This window comes from Hippocampus bargibanti, linkage group LG01 (genome assembly GCF_051943395.1).
Source record: "Hippocampus bargibanti isolate YZ-2025 linkage group LG01, ASM5194339v1, whole genome shotgun sequence".
NCBI lineage: Eukaryota > Metazoa > Chordata > Actinopteri > Syngnathiformes > Syngnathidae > Hippocampus > Hippocampus bargibanti.
The window spans coordinates 30,799,214-30,820,504 of record NC_142734.1 but is presented as its reverse complement, the minus strand read 5'-3'; the positions used below and the strand labels follow the sequence as shown (position 1 = coordinate 30,820,504).

General features: G+C 38.9%; 1 protein-coding gene across 3 annotated transcripts in view; it reads left to right on the top strand.

Moving 5' to 3' along the window:
• The first annotated feature begins 12,663 nt into the window (after positions 1-12,663).
• The window catches only part of cntn3a.1 (contactin 3a, tandem duplicate 1), an 81,534-nt gene continuing 72,906 nt past the window's right edge, over positions 12,664-21,291 (top strand). For 2 of the 3 annotated variants that reach the window (XM_089010211.1, XM_089010202.1), the window contains exon 1: positions 12,665-13,053. The gene's annotated coding sequence lies outside the window, so the exon portion shown is untranslated. Of the gene's footprint in view, positions 13,054-21,291 lie in introns of all 3 variants that reach the window. The other variant, XM_089010219.1, reaches the window with a different exon arrangement.

The following is a 21,291-nucleotide window of genomic DNA, read 5'->3' as shown; positions in this document are numbered from 1 at the left end:
TCGAGAACTTGTCTCGCCCCACTTGGCGCCGCGCACACTATACACATACGACATTTCAACGCTCATTCCTTCATTTTCACCCCACTTCAGTATACAAGCACGACACCTGACTAGAAAATTAAAATGTACATTCATGATCACTTTAAATATGGATTGTTGAGGTTTATTAAGACTACCATATTTATAAATGATCTTTGTTTTTCAGGAGCGTAAAGCATAAATGTATACAATCGATTAAATAAGTCTTTCTGGGTTATTTTGAGGCGTCAGGATTGTTGTGTAGCACCCAGAACATGCAGAATATGGCGTCCAAGCTCCATTGGAAATGGGCTGATTTGTCTGCTGGGAATTTGTGTCAACTAGTATCAAATAGTAGCTTTGGTGCAACACACAACGATTCACCATTATTCAACGATTCACCGCGTTATTTATGTGCTTTCCGTCTAATTTCGCCGTCAACACGGATCAACACACAAAAAAAGTACCCCAAATGCATTGTGTGTCGCTTTCTCGGTCAGGGGCGTTCCCGACGTGATGTCACGTCAGGAATCGTCACCAGCTCAAAAACAAGACTACCTGAATATTCAACATGAGTCTTAAAACGTAAAATATAGCTATATGCGGTGGAATCTTTCTAAAATACGCTCAGTAGAAGTCATTTGAAGTGATTTTACAAATTATGGACAACAACTTGACGTCGGTGGCGTCGGTTGTCCTTTAAAGGCTTTATTTCCGGCCATCCTGTGTGAAGTTTGCATGAGCTCCCTAAACCTGTGAGGGTTTTTTCAGGGTACTCCAGTTTCCTCCCACATTGATTGTATGTGTTTATTTATTTATTTAGTTAGTTATTTTTGTCTATGTGTGCCATGTGATAGGATGCCAACCACTTCAGGTTGGACTCAAAGACGGCTGGGATAGGCTCCAATGTGACCCATGTGAGGATTAAGCGATTCAGTTAATGGATGGATAGACATCAAACAATATTGGGGTGGAGGGGGTGTGGGAACCGGCCAGAGAAAATTGTGTGCTTCGTGTATGCATGAGGCACTACTCTCAATGCTCCGCACTCATTAAAATAAAGTCAATTAGAACCAGACATGTCACCTTCAACATTTGAGTGGATCTCGTCGGGACGTCGATGCTGTCTGCAACGTGAATTTGCATTATGGTCTCGCTCCTTAAAAATCCCTAAAAACGATCGCCAGAGTGAGAAGTCGCCGTCCTATTCAAAGTTCGGAACCGTAATGCTTTTCCACGTGCACAATTGCACAACTTTCCCAAAAGCTTTATCATCCATTGACAGCGACACACTGTGTGTCGTCTTGAATATCTCGGGATTCCATTGTGCACTGTCCAATTTTTTTGGGCCGGTGATTAAATATTGATCTCTATACATTTTTGAACGCGGTGAAAAATTTTTCCCTGGAGTTCGATGATAACGGGGCGTAACTGGAGGCCACTCATCATTTTTCTGATTCCAACTGCTTGATTCAAGAGGCAAGATTACCACCGTTCATTTCACTTGGTGCCTCTCAATATTCAAAATGAGTAATCAGCGAGCTTTTCTCCCGTGACCTTTCACTACATTTATTTTTCCGCTGCACTAAAAGCCATCAAGGTTGATGGGAAAAAATCTCATGCCAGCTCCATTAACCCATGTATTCAGAAGAGTCTCTCCTCATCACACTGAAATGGTTTATTGAATGGTTTATCTCAAAACGTTGTCAAATGTAATGTGTTAGATGTTGACTCATACTTAAGAGTATACATATTACATTTACATTCAAACACATAGCTCAAAAAACATTTCCAAGTGGAATACAATTCCCAAACTTTAATTTGGAATTCGACTCTTTTTTATTCCTATCCTTACTATTTCAGAAATTAATAAACCGAAGCTGCTTTTCATCCTTGACATTATGCCGCCTTGATTACAATAGATGTTCCGTTTAATAATTTCTCTTAGGCAAAGGATTTTACTGATTGTGGAAAAATTAGAATTAGTTTCAACTGTACAACGGCAGCTTCATCAGCATCCTTAACCCTGGTTCATTAACGCCCCCGTTAATAATTACAAAGGATCTCCTATTATGTGCCTTTATCTTGCTTGCCTAATGAACGGTAGAGCAGGACGTTATTTACCCAAGTGGGAGCTTGACTGATCAATTCCTCTTAGTTTTAAGAAGAAAACATTTTCTATTCTTACACTGGTGAAATTCCCAATTTACATTAATTTTTAATAATAATAATAATAATAATAATAATAATAATAAGAAGAAGAAGAAGAAGAAGAAGAAGAAGAAGAAGAAGAAGAAGAAGAAGAAGAAGAAGAAAAAGAAGAAGAATTATGATAAATAAATATTATAATAAACAACTAATATAATTTAATTTACCTTAAAATATAATAAACACAAAATGTACTGTATTTTCTGGTGTATGATGTGCACCAGAGTATCAGTTGCACCCCCAATTGTTGGTGTATGTTTACAAGTTTTCCAAATATAATATATAAGTACATAAAAGTTTTCCAAATATAAGACACACCACATTATAAGGCGCTACAGTATAGACTGGGGTTATGCACTACTTCTTCCATGGGGGAAAATGGAGTCGGTAGCTGCTGACAGTAGTTGCGAGACTTGTTTAAGGCGCTGGGTCATCTTTTGAAGAAAATGAAGGCTTTCGGGTGCACCTTAGACACTGGAAAAAATGGTACGTATATATATATGTTTAAATGGATGAAGATTAGCCTGAGCAAAAAAAAGTAAAAAGCAAAAAAAAATCAAATGAAACTGGGGTATGGTATGTATGGCTCTATGTCTTAAATAGAGCACATTTGACAAAAAGTTGACTAGAACCTGAACTTGAGATTGTCATTGCTTGTCACTTGTTTCGGCTTTATTTTGTTTTAAAGACCATCAATCTATTGAATGGTGTGTGAGTGAAAATGGCTTTCTTAAGGTTTGAAGTAAAACTGAAGTTGTGGAAAATATGACAGTGCAGTGATGTTATTGTATTTAATTCATAGATACAACAACAGCAAACATCAATACCAATGCACACTCCTACCCAAGGTGATATTTCTTTTTTTTTTTTTTTTTAATTCGAAAAGCCCGAACCCTGAACCAATTGCAATGGGTGGGAGGTGGTTGTCACACACGGATGCATAATCTGGAGTGGAATGTGGTTTCCTGGTGGCCAATTTGACATCATCCATAAGTGGAAATCTTATTCAGTTCCTTTTAGATGTTCTTTGGCAAACCTCTGCACGTGCATCGGCGAGCCTCTCTTGCACGAAATTTAAAGACATCGATCGGGAAACATACCTCTGATGTTCACTCCCACAGCAGCGCCAAAAGGCCGTTTTCACCAAATAATGACTGCACCTTTTGTTTGATTCTTGCATGTTGTTGATTTATCCTCCCACACGTGCACTCATCAAGTAGCAGAGCAGGTTTCAAGTCCCCCAGAAGGAGCTGTTGTCGAGGTGTTACAAATCAATACACACAAACATTTGGGATAACTTTGGCGTGATATGCATTTGAGAAAATAGAGAACGGCACAATTGGAGCTCCTGCTTATTCGTAACCTGGAGGCAAATAACATTAAAGCCAAACAAGTCGGTAAACTTCAGTGCAGAGGTAATATGGTGACTGCTGGTGTTGTAAAACCTATCGAACAAATTGAGACGGAGCTCGCCCTCAGGGTCCTGTAAATTAGCAAGGTGGAAGGAAGGGCTGAAGTAAGCATGTATTCCGGCATTAATAACTGAGGTGGACTGACTTATCAAGTGAGCAAACAAAGATAATTGAAGAATTTCTTTCACGGGAGACCACACGTTCGACATAAGGAAGACTTCATCAAAATTCTTGCAAGACAATATTTGTTTTACAATCCTCACAATCGAGTAAAACAATATACCAGAATACATTCAGATTATTTTTCAAAATAGTCATACTACTTCATCTGTTCCTGCATGTTTGTGTTTTTTGGGATTGAATGGTGCATATCAACACATCAACATAACATGAAAAGCATGTGCTCATTCCCGTCAACTACTAATAAAGGGAAAGGCTTGTGTAGTGTACATGTATTCGCAAAACAGGATAATGTGCCACTGCAGACTTTGTTATGTCAATATTCTCAGAGACAAAATGGAACTGTATAGTGCCACTTAGCAGTTTTTTTTGACGACAATACTAGTGCAGCGTGTTCTACCGGAAACAAATTCCTTGTGTGTTCTACATACTTGGCAATAAAGATGATTCTGATTCTGATTCTGATTCCGATTCTGATTCTGATTCTGATTCTGATTCTGATTCTGATTTTGATTCTGACAAGAGTCAACAAAGATGTAAGTCGTAATAACTGTACACTGGCCGCCACCCCGCATGGGGACAATTGGAACATTGATCAAGAGTTGATTTGGTGGTTTTATGAAATTAAATATCCCATTGAGATCAATTATACACGGAAGAAAGGATTTCCTTCTTAAGGGCATGCTACCAGCACCAAACAACGTTGTTGTCAATATTTAAGCTAACATTTTCACAATTTTAATCGTCATACACTCAAAAATGAATGTTAGCCATAATTAGCATAATGTTAAAAAAATGTAAAGACTCCCTTATTCTGATTAAAGATAATGATGAAGGGGGATGGGTAGTATGGCCTATACATTGAAAAGGAACATTTATTTGTCCACTGTTAAAATTCGGTTAATATATATACCAAAAGAGGTTAATATCAATAAAAGGCTCATGAAATTAATGATCTGATGAAATAATATATATATATATATATATATATATATATATATATATATATATATATATAATATATATATATATATATATATATATATATATAAAACTAAGCTAAACTTTAACCAGGCGACATTTACACTGTATGACAGTTCCCATCTGCCCCAGGGGTGCCTTGAGACAGCTGCTTACACTGCAATGCACAGACCTTCACAATTTCTTGACAATGTGTCAAATGCGACAGCTGCACTCGGATACCCGTGAAAAAAATAACGAATGCAGTTCATCGCTCATGCAACCGTATCTTCGATTAGAATCTCGACTGGCCTGCAATCTAGTTAGTTTGAGTTGACAATGACGTAAAAAGAGCCACAAGTCAACAACGGCAGGTCTGACCATTGAATATCTTGCCTCAGATTGGAGGGTTCGTGTTCATGGAATCCACATGAGGAGTTCATGCCATTTGAAACAGCATCAACTGATTAATTTTGTAGTAGTCTGGGTTGTAGCCTTCTTTTAGCGGAAGACCTACTTCTATTTCATGGTTCAAGAGCTCATCTTTTTTTTGTACGATAAGAAGACAAATTGGCCCAAGGTTAAATGCTTTGGCAGGGCAGTCATTAGTGTGCAGCAAGTGAAAGCTGGCAGTAAGAAGAAAAGAAAGGGGAAAAAAAACCTCAACGTCTCGATTTTCTTTGAGATCACTCAATCACACAATTTAGCGTGTGGAGCAAGAGGTCTCTGAGTCAATATCAATCGTTCTTACCATTTCAAGCTCAGAAATACTTTTCTTGTGTGTCTATTTTGAGCTTGACATGATGAGTTTCATCCCACGCTTGAGATAGAGTAAACAAGTAGGTGAGATAAACTTTTAGATTCATGGTTTCCAATTTAATGCAACAATGAGACCATGAGCCTCCATCCCAAAGAATTAATCCATCAGATCATTAATTTCATGATATTTTATTGATATTAACCTATTTAGGGTACAACCATGTTTCCGTAAAGGGGTGATGCTCTCAAAGATGATCAGTGAATTTGTTTTATAGGGTGGAAAAGGCACTATTACTAGAGATTTTATAAAGCAAGGGGGCAACCCAAAATAGCAGGAAAATAATAGAAATTGAGATTTTTGTGTTTGGCTAAAACAGTGGTGGGCCTGCAAAGCTTTGCAAAGCTTCTCTGCTGGCCTAATATATCAGAATCACAGACGAATGTTTATCACATTTTGTGCATGAATTTTTATTAAATCATTCCAAATTGTCTTGCAGCTTTATTTCATTATACTTTCCCCTGTTGTGCTGCTTCCAGGTGTGTCTTTTCTTTCATATTAAGGCATTAACCAATGACATTTCAGCCATTGTTTGTTACCAGGGTCAAAAATTTACCTGGACACCTTCACAAATAGCTCTGCAGGCCCTGTCGCATTAAATGTGTTGTCGATGACTGTTGCTTTAACCAAGCAGAGATTGGCAACCAAAAAAGGGATACCAACGCATTCTTGAAGGCGTTAGTCAACGCCAGAGTTTTCACAAACTATGATTGGCTAGTCACTAGCCAATCATAATATCAAAGCCGCAAGTGACAAGATATGTAGGGATCAACAAATATATTTTTGTGTTGATTTAATAGCGGTTTTGTCAACCCACAATATCTGAAGGAGGTGAAGAAATGGATTTGGTTGCAGCCATTTTCAAGAGAGACTTTTCAAGAATAGATGGAGATCATTAAGAAAGATTGGACAGCTCCGAAGCTACGACCAATAGCAAAAAAAATATTGCAATTTTATGAGGTTATTATGAATCCACAAGTTCATAGTAAAAATGTGAACAGTTTAATGACAGTATTTCTTACGTATCTTCAAGTCAGGTTATTTCCTGGCCAATAGCATCTGATATTGGACGTGTAATAAATCTCACCACACTCGCAGCTGTGGATTGATTCAGATGTAGCACTACTGAAGGCCTAGGGTTGACATGCACGGCCCACCACTGGATAAATAGGATTGATCGTCTTTAAAGTTTCACTTCAGGATTTTAGCGCAGTGATTCCCATGTTGAAATGATTCAACTACCATTAATTGGTCCCCACCAAAAACATATTATTTATTTCTTATATTTATTTAATCAGACAGTTTTTTTCAATGCCAGCAACGTACGAAGACAGATAGCACAATTAAAGTCCCTGTCTAGTAAAAATAAAAATCCCTTATGAATTTGAAAAAAAAAAAAAAATATATATATGACAAGCTTTGAGTAGCCTGCGATTGGCTGGCAACCAATTCAGGGTGTCCCCCGCCTCGTGCCCGAAGACAGGTGAGATAGGCTCCAGCAACCCCCGCGACCCTAATGAGGAATAAGCGGCACGGAAAATTGATGGATGACAGGCTTCAAAACGAAAAAGAACTCTGCTACGTTCTCGTAGCTTTCTGATGCTGGAGGGGTGACCCAATTCGACTGTCACCTTTCACGATGGACGAGCAATTTACAGAAATTAATTTGTGCACCGCACAGCACACGTGTGACTTGTGAGAATCAAAGTCCAGCAAGAAAATAAGACAAAATCAATGGGATCAAAGGATAAAAAAGTACAATATTTTCCAGTGTATAAGGCACACCCAATAGCCTTGATTTTCTTAAAAAGATGACCCTGCGCTTTATAATCCGGTGCGCCTTATATGTGAAGTAATATTGAGGCGCAACAGGTCTTGCAACTACTGTTAGCCCGCTTTGCCTTTTATGCTTGTTTTTGTATTTAGTGTCTCAAAAAATGTTTATTTCTGAAAGATTTAATGCTAAAACGTAAAAGTTGGATGGACGGATTATGGATGATTTGTATGCTATCCCTGTCACAGATAATTGCGTTCAACCCCCCATCAACGTTTTGCATCTACCCTACAAAAAGAGAGCAAGCCACCAAATATCTCCTAGTTTGGCAGTGCTGTTTTATGCCCCGTTGTGTTTATTTCTGATAACTCCTCACTAAGTGTAGTGCAAACCCTCTCAGAAAAATAAAATAAATAAATACCGGTAACTCCTAAGCCGCCTTCCAGTAGAGGTAGTGCGTAACCCAGCCTCTACTGTTGCGCCTTATACTCTAATTTGATGTGCCTTATGTTTGGAAAATAATAATAATAATAATAATAATAATAATAATAATAATAATAATAATAATAATAATAATAATAATAATAATACATTTAATTTATAAGCACCTTTCAAAACTCTCAATATATTTATACATATTATATTTGGAAAACGTTTTTCATTCATTGAAGATGTTCCTTATAGTCCAGTGCACATTATAATAATAGAGGTAATAAAGGCAAATTCAATCCAATCCAATCTAGAAAAAGTTTGAAAATACACAGTTCGTTGGTGCCCCTTATACTCCGGTGTGCTTTATTACAATGCAATACAATACAATGCATATTGATTTATATTGCGCTTTAACAACAACTGAAGCTGTAACAAATCGCTTAACACAGACAATTATCATCAAAGTCAAAGTCAGCTTTATTGTCAAATATGCTAATATGCATGACATACAGCACAGATGAAATTACTGTCCTCTCGGACCCAGCATGCACGGCACTTATAATTACTTAACAAACATAAACATGAAAACTCCAATTTGCCGGGGATCATATACAGGAAATAAAGCACTCACAAAGATAGTAAAAAGCACCATGGAGTAAAACCAAGAACTAGTCTAATAAATAAATAAATACACAAATAAATAAACAAACAAACAAGTACGCAAATAAATAAATAGATACATAGATAAATATTCAATTATTTTTCAGGTTATGAAAGACGGGTTATACTGTACAGTGATTTTTTTCAACTCAGTGTCTATTTCAAAGGGGTTCTTTATTTGAACAAATGTTTATGTAATGTTTGGGGTGGACACATCAATGTATCTCGATTGGTCCTGATTACAATGGCAATGGAGTGTGGAAATGCCTCACATTAGCTCGTCATTTTCAAGTGGGAACTACTCGAAAGATGTTTGTGTTACTTGTTTACATGGTTCTTCAGGGCGGTGTCACGCGTTGCTTGCCTCTGTGGCAATGGTGTTCCTTCATTTAGAGGGCTTTCTCCTCAGTGTTTAGCTTTGATAGAATGTGTAGGATAGCAAGTGTAGGGCCTGTGGAAACAAGTTCTTCATTATTGATTGATTTTGCAGGTTTTTATTTTTAACTCATTCACTGCCAGACAGTGTGCAAATATGTGTCCACTCCAGTGGCAGTGTTTTTTTCATTTTCACTCAAATTGCAGGACCCACAGAACATTGAGTTTTATTTAGGACCAAATACTGAATTATTCGGTGTATAAGGTGCATCTGGGTATAAAGTGCACCCCCAAGAATTGTGTATTTTCAAACGTTCTCCATATATAACGTGCACCATAGTAAAAGACACCCCTTCAATGAATGAAAAAGGTTTTGGCTCAAAATTACTTCAATTATAAGACGCAGCGTCATCTTTTGAAGAAAATGAAGGCCTATAGGTGCGCCTTATTCAATTAAAAAAACAGTATGTAATGCAGCGTAACAAACATTAGAAAAAATGTTTATTTCAAGCTTACTTGGTTGTAGAGTTATCTCCGTTGAAAGTGGGGGCGGCTGTACAAAAGGTGAATGCTGCACCCTTGTGTGAGAGAAAAACATTGCCAGAGGTCTGACCGAAATTTGAAACGCACTCCCTCCTAAGAAAAAACAAAACCTGAACAAATTCAGGAGTGGCGCTCCACGTCATGCTTATCAATTCCCGAATAATTTTGGGAATGGCAGTGAAGAAGTTTAAGTGAATGACATCAACGATTTGGAAATAAGCCACATGCCACATAAATAATGCCCTTTTGATTTTTTTTTTTACATTTTATAATTATTATTTCTTCTTGGGGTAGAGGTCAGACTTGATATATGGTGGTCGCACATACTTTCATTTCTGCTATAACTGCAGATTTAAGTTCTTTTTTGTGCATAATTTAAGAAGGCATCTGCCTCTATTCAAAGTCCTGCTCTCAGCAGAAAGTTGCTGTTACTTTGCACAAGGACATTCTTATCAGCCATAATGACTTGGGCCTGCTGGCACGTGACAAAGTCACAATGAAGTCTGGCATTGTCACGCATTACTTTTTTGTTTTGTGTTGAACATAACTGCGCCCCGAAACCTTTTGTTTCAAGCACTCATGCATGTACACATTACAAAAAGTACAAGCAGTTGTACATGTTTCAATCTGCCAAAATCTGTGTGCATTCCATGTCAGTGCTGCGCGACAGCCTCGCCGCCGATCTTCTCCGACAACACGACATTGCTCTCACCAACATTGGTTTGATATAAGACACCCTGACAGATCTGTAGCGGCTTCTTGTCAATCAAAGGCAGAAAGCAAAGGTCTGCTGGAGAGATGAGTTCTCCTGACTTGTCTTGTATGAACAGCGTTTCAATGAGCAGGCTCTCTCACCCAAAATCGCACAATATTAGCACATCAGAGCCGTCAAAAAAGAGCCTCACTTTATCTGTCTGTGCCTTTTATTACAAATCCAGGGAAGGAGAATCAAATGCTTGACCGTGTCTACATGTGGTTTCATGTATATATTCGTTTTCATCACAATAGAACGAGAGAGGTGAATGTCAGGTGGTCACCCTCTTCTCCCCAGCTCAGCATTGTAGAATGTTTTTTACTCACAGGCGATGTGATGATTCGTACAGGTCGAACATGATTAGGGAATCTATTTCCAATAGCTGCCCGCATGGAATCACAAGCTTTTATCTCTTTTTTTTCCAGTGGTGAAAATGCTGCCCGGCACAAACACTCTGCCGCTGACATAAAGGTGTCGCTCTTGCTGTGCGGTAATCAGCATCGCTTCCTCTTCATCTTTTGCACGCTCTGACCCATCTCTTTGCTTTTCATAAACAGGGACTAGACTCAGTTGCTGAAGATAACGCTTCTTCACAAGTTGACGTACTGATCGTGAGCACCCCAGCGGAGGTGCTCGAATTAAAAAAAAACAAAGGTGTAAGCAATGAAGATCAGATGCATTTTACACAAGTGGTTTTCAGTTATGTTGGCGTGTGGCCTCAGCAGTTAGGATCAAACTCAGATGATAAAAAAAAAGATGAGTTCAAAGCAACAGCAAGGGGTGGTTATGTGCATTATTTAGACGAATGATATAGCCTTGCATTAAACATCGTTTAAGCTACGATTCCTCCTGACGTCAGGCTATGCTACAGTGAAAATGTGTCAAAGGGATAATTTAGCTATTGACTGCAGTTCACATGCTAAAAAGCGGAATGGTATCACAAAGGGACATCAGAATCAGAAAGTCTTTCATAGTCCCACAATGGGGAAGCCTGAGGAAAAGTATAATCCGAGTAAGAAAAGACATCCTATGGACAACGGGACCTAAGTGTCACTTACTGAAGTTGACACACATTATTTTCATCCCCATTGAAATGAAGGCAAAATAAGGAAACCACACAAGGGCAACATTTGTTGTCCTTCTTGCATGTAGATCAATATTTCAGATGTTTTGTTTAAGGCTGCCTCAACTATAAAAAGTTCCTTGGTGTGCCATCATTTGCTGTGCGCTTAACTGCTTAAGGAATGCTGTACTCATTTGGTAGGTTAATCAAAATGGTCTTTTTCCCTGCTTTTTTGTTTCTAAGGCTCAGCAGGGTATTAATTAATTTCTTCTGTAATTCTTATCTCCCGTTTGCTGGAGAAAAAGTTGATTCTCTTAAATCCTACTCATCGTGGATGAATTATGAGCCAGAGGGTACAGCATATAAAAAGGGGTCCTGTCTACTTAAACATAACTGGTTGCTAGTCTGCAAAGATTTGTTCAAGTTGAAATTTGGTGGCAGGCATCATCTGCTGTGAAATGTACATTTCTCCACGATGAAACAAATAAAGGCTCATCTAAACAAACAAACAAACAAATAAATAAATAAATAGTGTGGGCGTGTGTGCGTGCCTACCTACATACATCCATACATACATATGTGACGGGTGTCACAACATATTGTACAATAAAAACGAAATGAAGCAATTATTACCTGCAACACAGTATGGCAGAAGGGATGGGTGAAGTCGCATGGGTTTCGACTTGTGATTAACTGCGCAACAGAAAAGCACTATGAAGCCAATGTGCTTCAAAGTTCCACTCGACAAAATGTGAATTAAATAATGACACAAAAAGTAATCTGGACTTGAAATAAATAAGGGAACTAATTAGATAACACTAGACAGTACAAAAGGGGAAACAAAATAAGATATTGTCATGAAAATGCGCGTTAATCGACACCATTAGAAAATTGCGACTCACCATGAATCTCCTCCAGATTGTTCTGGAAACTATGGGCGGGACATGGTGCCACACTGTGCGCCGTTGCGTCACTTCCTTCATAATTTAATAATGCACAACTCCGTTACACATACATACATACATACATACATACATACATACATACATACATACATACATACATACATACATACATACATACATACATACATACATACATACATACATACATACATAAACAATATTGAGGAGTGACCATTGAATTAAACTGCAATTGAATTAAAATTAATATAATCAATACTTTCTCCTTCTGGTACTGCGCATGACGCAGACTGCCCTTGATTCAACACAATTACGAGGTGCGATTGGAGCAACTATAACTTTGAAACATTGGCCCACATTCTTGATATTTAAATTAAGAATAAGATGGTCATTGTAGAAACCCTTTCCAGAAACTTCACATCATATGTTATTTGAAGTCAAACTAATTTTGACTCGGGTAAAACACCAACAGTGTAGAAATGTTTGAGCACCACTTTGTGTCCCGCGCGCGTAAAAGGAAGTGGCTGTCGTCCCGCACCAGACAAGGCTTGGTCACAGGTGCCCGACGTCAGACGACGAGTGAGCCCAACCCAACGCGTGTCAAACGCCGAACCACCGCACGCGCACCGTGGGAGGAGTGGAGGGACCGACCTCCAAAACAATCGCTGCTTGGAGCTCCGTCACGTCGGACTAAAGTCCGGTGCTGTACCAGTGCCGGTGCGTGGAGCGAGCAGAGCTGCCAGCAGAAACAACCGACGAAAGGAGCGAGCGTTCGTTGCGTTCGCGTTCTCTAGGATCAAGAAAAGAAGACGCGCGAGAAGAGTTTGTTTGCACGCTCGGCTCTGCCGCGAGGCTGAAAGGAGATGCGCGGCACAACATGGATATCCGAGGAGGAATAAAACTCGACAGACATTATCCAATCGGGCGTAGACGGGTATGTGTGGTCATTTTGGAATTAATCAACACACCGTTTGTTTATTGATTGCTATCCGCCTATCAGTCTTTGAGATCACCTCATTAGTCTCGTGGGGTGGGGCGGGGGTGTGTGCTGGAGCCTATGCCAGGTGACTTTGGGCGACGGGGTGAGTTTGAGATGGTAAACCCTGGATTGGTCGCATGTCACTCTTATATTAAACCTTGTCTCCTTGATCCCCCCCACACACACAAAGTTACTCCTATGCACGCACACTATATGTAGACAATGCATTAAAAAATATGGTACAACATTGAGTGTTGTACAGAATCAATTTTATATCCCACAGGCAGTACTGATAAGGTGAGGAGAAACTGTATACAAATACACGCATCTTTAATTGGATGCCTATATATTATCATAGAAAAATCGGAAGATGTTGTTGACATTGTTCTTTGTTTATATATCATATCTGTGAAGGGTCACAAATCCACCTTTTGCTCTAAAGTGCTGCGGGGCAGAACTCATTTGCCGCCTGTAATCAGTGGGGATTGAACTGAGTCTGCTCTCATCATCTCTCCAAGTCTTTAATTGAACTGAGCTACAAGCTTGACTGCAGTTAGGATTGTCCAAACCCGTATGTCAGCAACTTCATTGCACGTTATTCCGATGTAATTCACCAGAATGGCTGCACATCTAAATGGTGCTATTAAATCTGCTCGACGTACCTTTGAATTGATTGCTGAGAAAAAAAAATGTTCCTCTGGCAATGTGTGTTTTTTTTTTGTTTTCCCTGGCATTTTGTACTCTATAAATACACAGGTTTAAATCAATTTCACTTTTTTTCTTTTTTTCAAGATACATTTTTTTCATCCCCTGTTCTGCAGCAAATTAGAGCTTTGTACACCTCCTGAGGCGTCGCCTTTATTGACTCACTTGTGGTGATGTCACCGTACGTCAAACAGGAGGATGAAACAACAACATAGCATGTAGAGATGTGTGGAAAAAAATGAAAGTACACCATTATTAAATAAATCCTCCAAAATGCTTGATTAAGTTGCTGCTAATCACCCGGTTCTGTGGCACGATGGGAGTACCACTTCATATTTTGGATGGGGGGGATTATCGTCTAAATTTAGTTAAGGTCATTTACTACCCCACAGAGAGTTTTTGCCCTGGGGTAGTACAGTGCTTCGTTATTTTGGGCAAGGTCCGTTGCTCTGGATATATTTGCCATGATTACGACTCATTTCAGTTTTATTTCATGTGACCATTTGATGTGAGGCATGAAACTCTTTGATTGATAAAAACTCCCAAAACTGCTTTCCAAAGTGAACATTTTATTTAAAGATCAGTTTTGTTGTGGCGGCGGGAGATAAAGCACATGGTGAAGCAAGCTTGAACCTACAGACTTTCCTACAAGATCAATAAAGTATCTACCCGGGCTGGGCAGTATACCCCAAGGCCATATTTCAGTATTTTATTTTATTTTTTTGTCTTAAAGGTGATACACAAAATACAGTCTACTGTATATCTTGGTATTTTCTCAAAGTCGGACAGTGATAAAATCAAATCAACTTTTGTTTCCAACACTTTCATTGGAGCAGTTTTTCTTTTTCACTAAAAGATTAGGGTATCATTACTATCCAGTATTGTGTATTTTCACCATCAAAAATGAGATGATACAAATTTTGGAATACCACTTTGGAAGGGGGCAGCAAACCTGTGTCAGGTTAAGCAAATATCTTGAATTGAAAGATATAAATGGCCGAAGTTTCCTGGACAAACATATCCACTTGATCAGGCCATTTTACTGCACTGCAATTATCACATCTATTTAAGTCCTTTCCGTAAGGAATGACTCAACATGATATATAATTGCCACATCCCTCTAACTTAATTCATTCACAGCTAGACATAGAAAAATGTGTCCACACAGTGCCATGGTTTTTGTCATTTTCACTTAAATTCCAGGACTCACATAATATGGAGGTTCAGGACTACATAAACATTCAACGCAGCATAATAAACCTACGATTCTCTTTGTTCATCAGAAAAAAAGAGTAAGTCCTAAGTTATATGGATCTGGAGTTATCTGAGCTTGAAATGGGGGTGGCTGTACAAAATACAATTCAATACATACAGCACATATTGGTTTATCTAGTGCTTGAACAATAGCTGAAGCTGGAACGAAGCGCTAACGTGGAAAAAAGGGAAATGCTTCTCCCTCGTGGAAGGGAAAACATTGCCAGATGTCTGGCCAGCACTTTATCGGCACCCCCAGCAAAACTACAGAAAAACTATAGAAAAACTAAAACCCGAACTAATTCGGGAATGGCGCTCTATGTCATATTATCAATTCACGAATAAATTTGGGAATGGCAGTGAATGAGTTAACAGTCAATTTGCTTTTCAAATTGCTTAGTGTATGTACATATTGAGCATGCATTCACGACTGACCCCATTCGTCGACGGCTGCGCACGGTATGTACCTGTAGCTGCTCAGTGCATTTCAATGAAGGGGTGATCTTATCCATTCATTTAATAATAAATATAGTTGCATAGTGTTGTAAAACACAAAATAACAGTTTGGGACTCCAACTATCAAACAGTCGCGATCATAAAATGCAGAAATGTATTTCGTGTGCATGTAAAAGCGAGTATAACACTTGGATCACTCATGCTATGTGACATTTCTTGACTTTATTATATGGTTGGAGTCATAATGGCCCTTCAAGGGAAATGGTAATGAAAATGTGGGCTGAGAAAAAAATGGCTTGTAACTGGTTTGACATTTGACCACTGGGTGTTTGTCTTGGATCAAAAGTGCCGTAGTTAGTTCCATTAAAGCAAGGGTGTCAAACTCATTATTTATCGCGGGCAACATTGTAGTTATGGTTTCCTCTCTGGGGCCTAATTTGAGGAAGCCATTAGCATGTTTGATCCCCTCCACATGTTTCATACAGAACGCACAACAAATTAATGCTAGCTTTAAAATCTGAAGTCAAGAATAATGACTATTGTGGTTTAAATAAAATCGAGAACAATACGATGTGTGACATGAAATTCAAATGCACCGTAAATATTTATTTGCGGTCGACTGCACCTCAAAACAGTCTCGTTATGCGGTTACGTTAACCTTCATTCTTTGCTCACACAATGTAAACGTAGCAAACTAATCCATTCCTGGAGTGTGTGTATTACAGGTGACCATCTGTCTTAAAGCGACTTAATTTTTGTCCAAGTAAGTTTTTTTTACTTGCCTGTGAAATGCGACTCTGAAAAGGTTGGACCTAGCAAGATTTTTAATTTGACATCGCAGGTGTTTGATTTTGGTTGTGTGCATAGTGTCATATTATTGAAAGATCTGCACTGAGGTCACTCATCATTCATTTGAATGAAGTTGAGGTGAAGCCACAATTTCATTCAGCTCCTGAAAACATCTTTTGTGCTCCATATATTCTTGTAGGTGCTTGTTATTCTGGCACGAATCTTACATCAGTAAACTGACGCAAAACATAAAATATGGTTTGGAAGATCGTGCTCATTTTGTCTCTTCTAACAAGGCTCCTGCCAAAAAATGGTGGTGCATTCGAATCCCTGTTTAGTGAAGGTCTCTGCACATTAACTGTCTTGTACGTTCCACGACAACAATTTTGGACAACATTGGAACATTGGAATAGAAATGTAAATGGGAAACTCCACAATCCTGGAGTGACATCAAAGAAACAGATTTCCATTTGAATAGGAACAGACAGTAATTGGCCCCTTTTCCAGTATTTGGTGAAAAAGTGAGGTCTGATCTGATGCTGCACATGGCTCCTGTGAGTGTGCCAGCAGGTCTCAGTGAAAGCAACCACTTCCCTCACTGAGATGTGGAAGTTGCAGCCTGTCTCCTGCAGCTTTTCATCTAAAAGCTCACTGCGCCTGCTCCTTCTTGCTACATTTCTCCCCTGCACCATTTCAAACTGAACTTTGAACTGTCAAAAAAAAGAACAAAAATCCTGAAATGGCTTATAGAGGGAATGATGGCAGGCAGCATTCAGCTCACTAACAAGCACATTGCATTTCCCGTGACTATTGTACGACAAAATATTGTTACCTCAGCAGCTCAACACTTTCAAACACCAGTCGGAGAAAATGGTTTCATTAGGGGTTAGCAGCTGAATGCATTTTGCTCTGCAACAATGCATTTTTCTCTGTATCATGATGACGTGTCACTGTGTCCTGCAAATATTTCTAAATAAATATTTCAAGAAACTTCCTGAAAATCGCAAAAGGGCTGCTATAATTTGAAGCCTATTTGGAAAGGTCAAGTGGCATTGTTGAAAAGGTTTCTTCAGTCGTTATCTGTACTTCTTTGAAGGTGTCGGACGTTTCGCTTCTGATCCAAGATGCTTCTTCAGCGAACTAAAGTCTTTTGGCCCTATATACATATATATATATATATATATATATACATATATATATATATATATATATATATATATATATATATATATATATATATATATTATATATAAAAATATATATATATATATATATATATATATATATATATATAATATATATATATATATATATCAAAGGCTGCCCACCAATGTCAAAATGGATTCACCCAGCTATAATATAAAATATTTTTTTATACATTTAATATTCAGCTATGGCTCATTCTGTTTAAATCTGGACACGCAGATGCAAGCAGGAAGAACCTTTTCAACATATGCCATTGTGCTTGCCATAGGGGAGATTGGGACAAGTGCTCACGCAAAGCGCCCCTGTCTGGAGAAATGAGGAAGCTGGCATCTGATGCATGACACGCGCCGCTTGTGGGTTTACATCAAAACAGTATTAGTCTCTTTGTTTTGTACCGCACTTTGAGGCTCAGTCTTGGCAAGTGGATGTGTTGGATTTTTCTCAATTGGCTCCCGCGGTGAGCTGTTTGTGAAGAACAGAAATTAGTTGGCGTGTAAAAACCTCACCTCAAACAAGTGTTGCACATAATCTCACTGGCCATATTTTTAGGTATACCAGCATATTACCAATTTTAACGGTGAAAACAACACTTAAATGTGGCTTGTTAAAAAAAAAGTGATCATTTTGAACACTTGAACTCTTCCAGACTATCAGCATCAAAATGTGGACTCATTTACGTCTTCCACCTTTCAAAAGTAATGCAACCATTTTAATGTATTTACACTTTCGCCAAACAAGGCTGAATGCTACGAGTTACTCGGTGCCGTATACGATATATATTACTATATAAGGCCAGTTAACTAACAAACCCCATCAGGCAGCATTAAACATAAGTCTGTGGCAGTGCAGTAGTCTTTGCAGAGCTGTTTGGTGCGTGTTTGGGAGAATGCGGAATGTTGCTCTATGGTCATAAATGTTGTGTTTCGTGGCTAGTTGTTAGCGGCTGTCATCAGTTGTGATGGTGGGAATTGGTCGTCAAACAAACAACATTGATGTAGGAGTCACGTTGGAGTGATGGCTGTATTTATGGCACTCGTTCCCTCTTCTCTTTTCATTCAACTCGAGGTGCTTATTTTTGCACTGGTGGATCATTTTACATATACTACATATGTCATAGCCGAGTACCATCGGACTTGTAGATAAATGTACTAACAGTGCCGCTTTCTCAAAGTCAGGAGAAGCGAAACCATCTGCGGATATTTTATATTGCCACTTGCTAAACCAGTCGCACGTGACTATATTTGTATATTTGTTTTGTCCGTCCAAATATGCCCCACGTACAGTTGTACCAATACATTGGGAAGAGTCACTACATGGACATTTCACTGAGAAGAATGTCAGGGTATGTTGTTATGTTTATTCTTAATTAGTTTAACCTTTTTGACCATTGAAATTTGCACTATTAATGTCAATACACATTACTGATTATAATTAAGGAAAATGACATTGCAATGCTCTGTTGCTTCTCGACAAAATAGTTTATTTCAAGTCAGGAGTTTTGTTGTGTCCAGTTGCTGAGTATTTAATGAACCATCAGGCTGATTATAAGCTTAATAGGTTCGGCTCTACCACATCGGTCATCAGGGAGCTGCCAATTTGTTTGGACATGCCTTGCACATTGCAGGCAAAAATGCTTTCTCCATGAGATTGTGTGTACTTATTTGATATTGTTTCTTTTGAGTTTAAAATCCTCCTTAGCAGCAATTTGAAGTGGCATCATCTTTTTGGCCAAAGAAGATGAGACCTCTTCAGCCATATCCTATCACGAGGAGTGCAGCTAATGAGTCATTCAGCGATATTCGGTTGCTCCAGTTGTGCACTCTATGAACAAAATAGGCTGTTTTACTGCATAATTGGCAAATGACTGCACTTTGTATTTTAATGTATATATTTTGGAGCCAAACCACCTTCACCCGAGCGAGGCGGTTCCCCCTCTAGTTATTTGAGGATGAAGTCGACATTGCAGTGCAGCTCCCTCTCTTGTTCTTATGCAAGAGAAAAGTTAAGTTACTGCCATGAGGGGTTTGGAAACAAGAAAACGGTTACAACAAACATCTCCCATTTAGTACATACAGGAATTAGAATTCTGATAGGGATTTAAGCAAGCATCATAGAAGTTCACATGGTTGATAAAATGATGTGGTATGTCAGATCTGGCCCAGCGGCCTTGGGTTTTACACTGTAAGATTCTAAAGATGATGATGTATAACCTTACGGAATACTTCATCACATCCCAACCAATAGTTTGTCCGAATACTTCAAATTTGTTTCACAAACAAAAATAATAACAATCCGATCGTCGATGGGATGATAGACCACAACCCCAAGTATCACTCAACATGTGTATTTTTCCATCTCTCAACCTAATAAAGAGGTAGTCCCACTTCAGAGTCCAAGACCAATTTAGTGCTTGATTTAGGTTTTAAAATTGGCTGCTGTTTGGAAGTGTGCACCATGACTGAAACAACAATTCCAGCTGAAGAAAATCTAGCCCGGAGCGTGATTTTGTCACTGCCAAAATGTGGTGTCCTTCTGAGGATTTGTTTGTTGGTGGTTCCAAATTTTCATTGAAAAATAACCTGGGTTGACTAAAAACACATGGGTAGCCACATTGGAGATTGTTATCGGTGTGATGCTTTGTAAAGAAAATTTGCACTCCTTTTTAAGTTGCCATCTTCTGATTCTGATACAGATCTGGTGGGAGGTGAGGGGACCAGGAGGGGAAATTTCACGATTTCCAGCAATCGCAACGGGAGCGGGGGCAGAAAATGCATTTTAAATAACCTGCAGGCACTCAGGGCTGTGGGACGGAGGAAATCACTGATCAAGCGGGTGTCTGCAGATCAAGCGAAGTCACAGCTCAGGTGATAAAAAATGCAGCATCTTGTGCCATTTTTTTTTACTAGTCTCGTCTCGTTTCTGCACCGAGTGGGTGTCTGCTCTCATTCATGATTCAGTGCTTGAGGGTGTGCGCCAGGCCGAGAATGTGTGTCTGTGACGGCCCAGTATTTCTGTGTGTTTTTTTTTTTTTGTCTTCATATGAGTGAGCAGCATCTTTCTATTAACACACTTCTGAGCCCCGAAAGAAAAAAATGAGAACAGCACAGTGATCAGTTGTCGTTGAGAGGGTCAAATCAACTCGCATCACTGTCGGACCGAACTACAATTTGCAATATGTCACCTTCAGCTGCTACCCGAGGATGAGAGGAGGAAAAGAGGTAGTGGTCTGATCATACTCAAAATCCCAAGTGCTTTTGTATTTAGAAATTGAATGCTTTTCATCCATTGGGGAAAAATGTATTTCAAAGTCAAGTAAAAGACTAACATTCTAGGCACCTCTTGGGGATGGAACAAAATGTCAGTATTGTATCACAATGTTATCTATTCAGGATGGACCAATGTCCCATTTATTGAGACAAAACTTTAAGTCAGTGTACTTCCTAAAATGGCTGCCACACCTTTGGACCCCACTAGTCTAAACACATTCTTCTGATTAATCTTGCATTCGTGGAATATGTACTGTATTCAGCAGAAAAAGATACCAACTTGTACCATATTTTCCAGATGATAAGCAGTGTCTGAAATAACGTCTGCCCGGATGCCTGGGGCGTGCAACTTTTACATTGGGCGTACTTACGTAACGTCTCCACCCGAGTGGCCGACAACTTTTTCAAGAACAATAAAAAAATATATTTTATTTTCAAATCAAACGTTTGCTTTATTCCGATTTCAAAATCTTCGTTCGGTTTGGAAATTTCGGAATTTCAGTTCGTTTGGCAATTT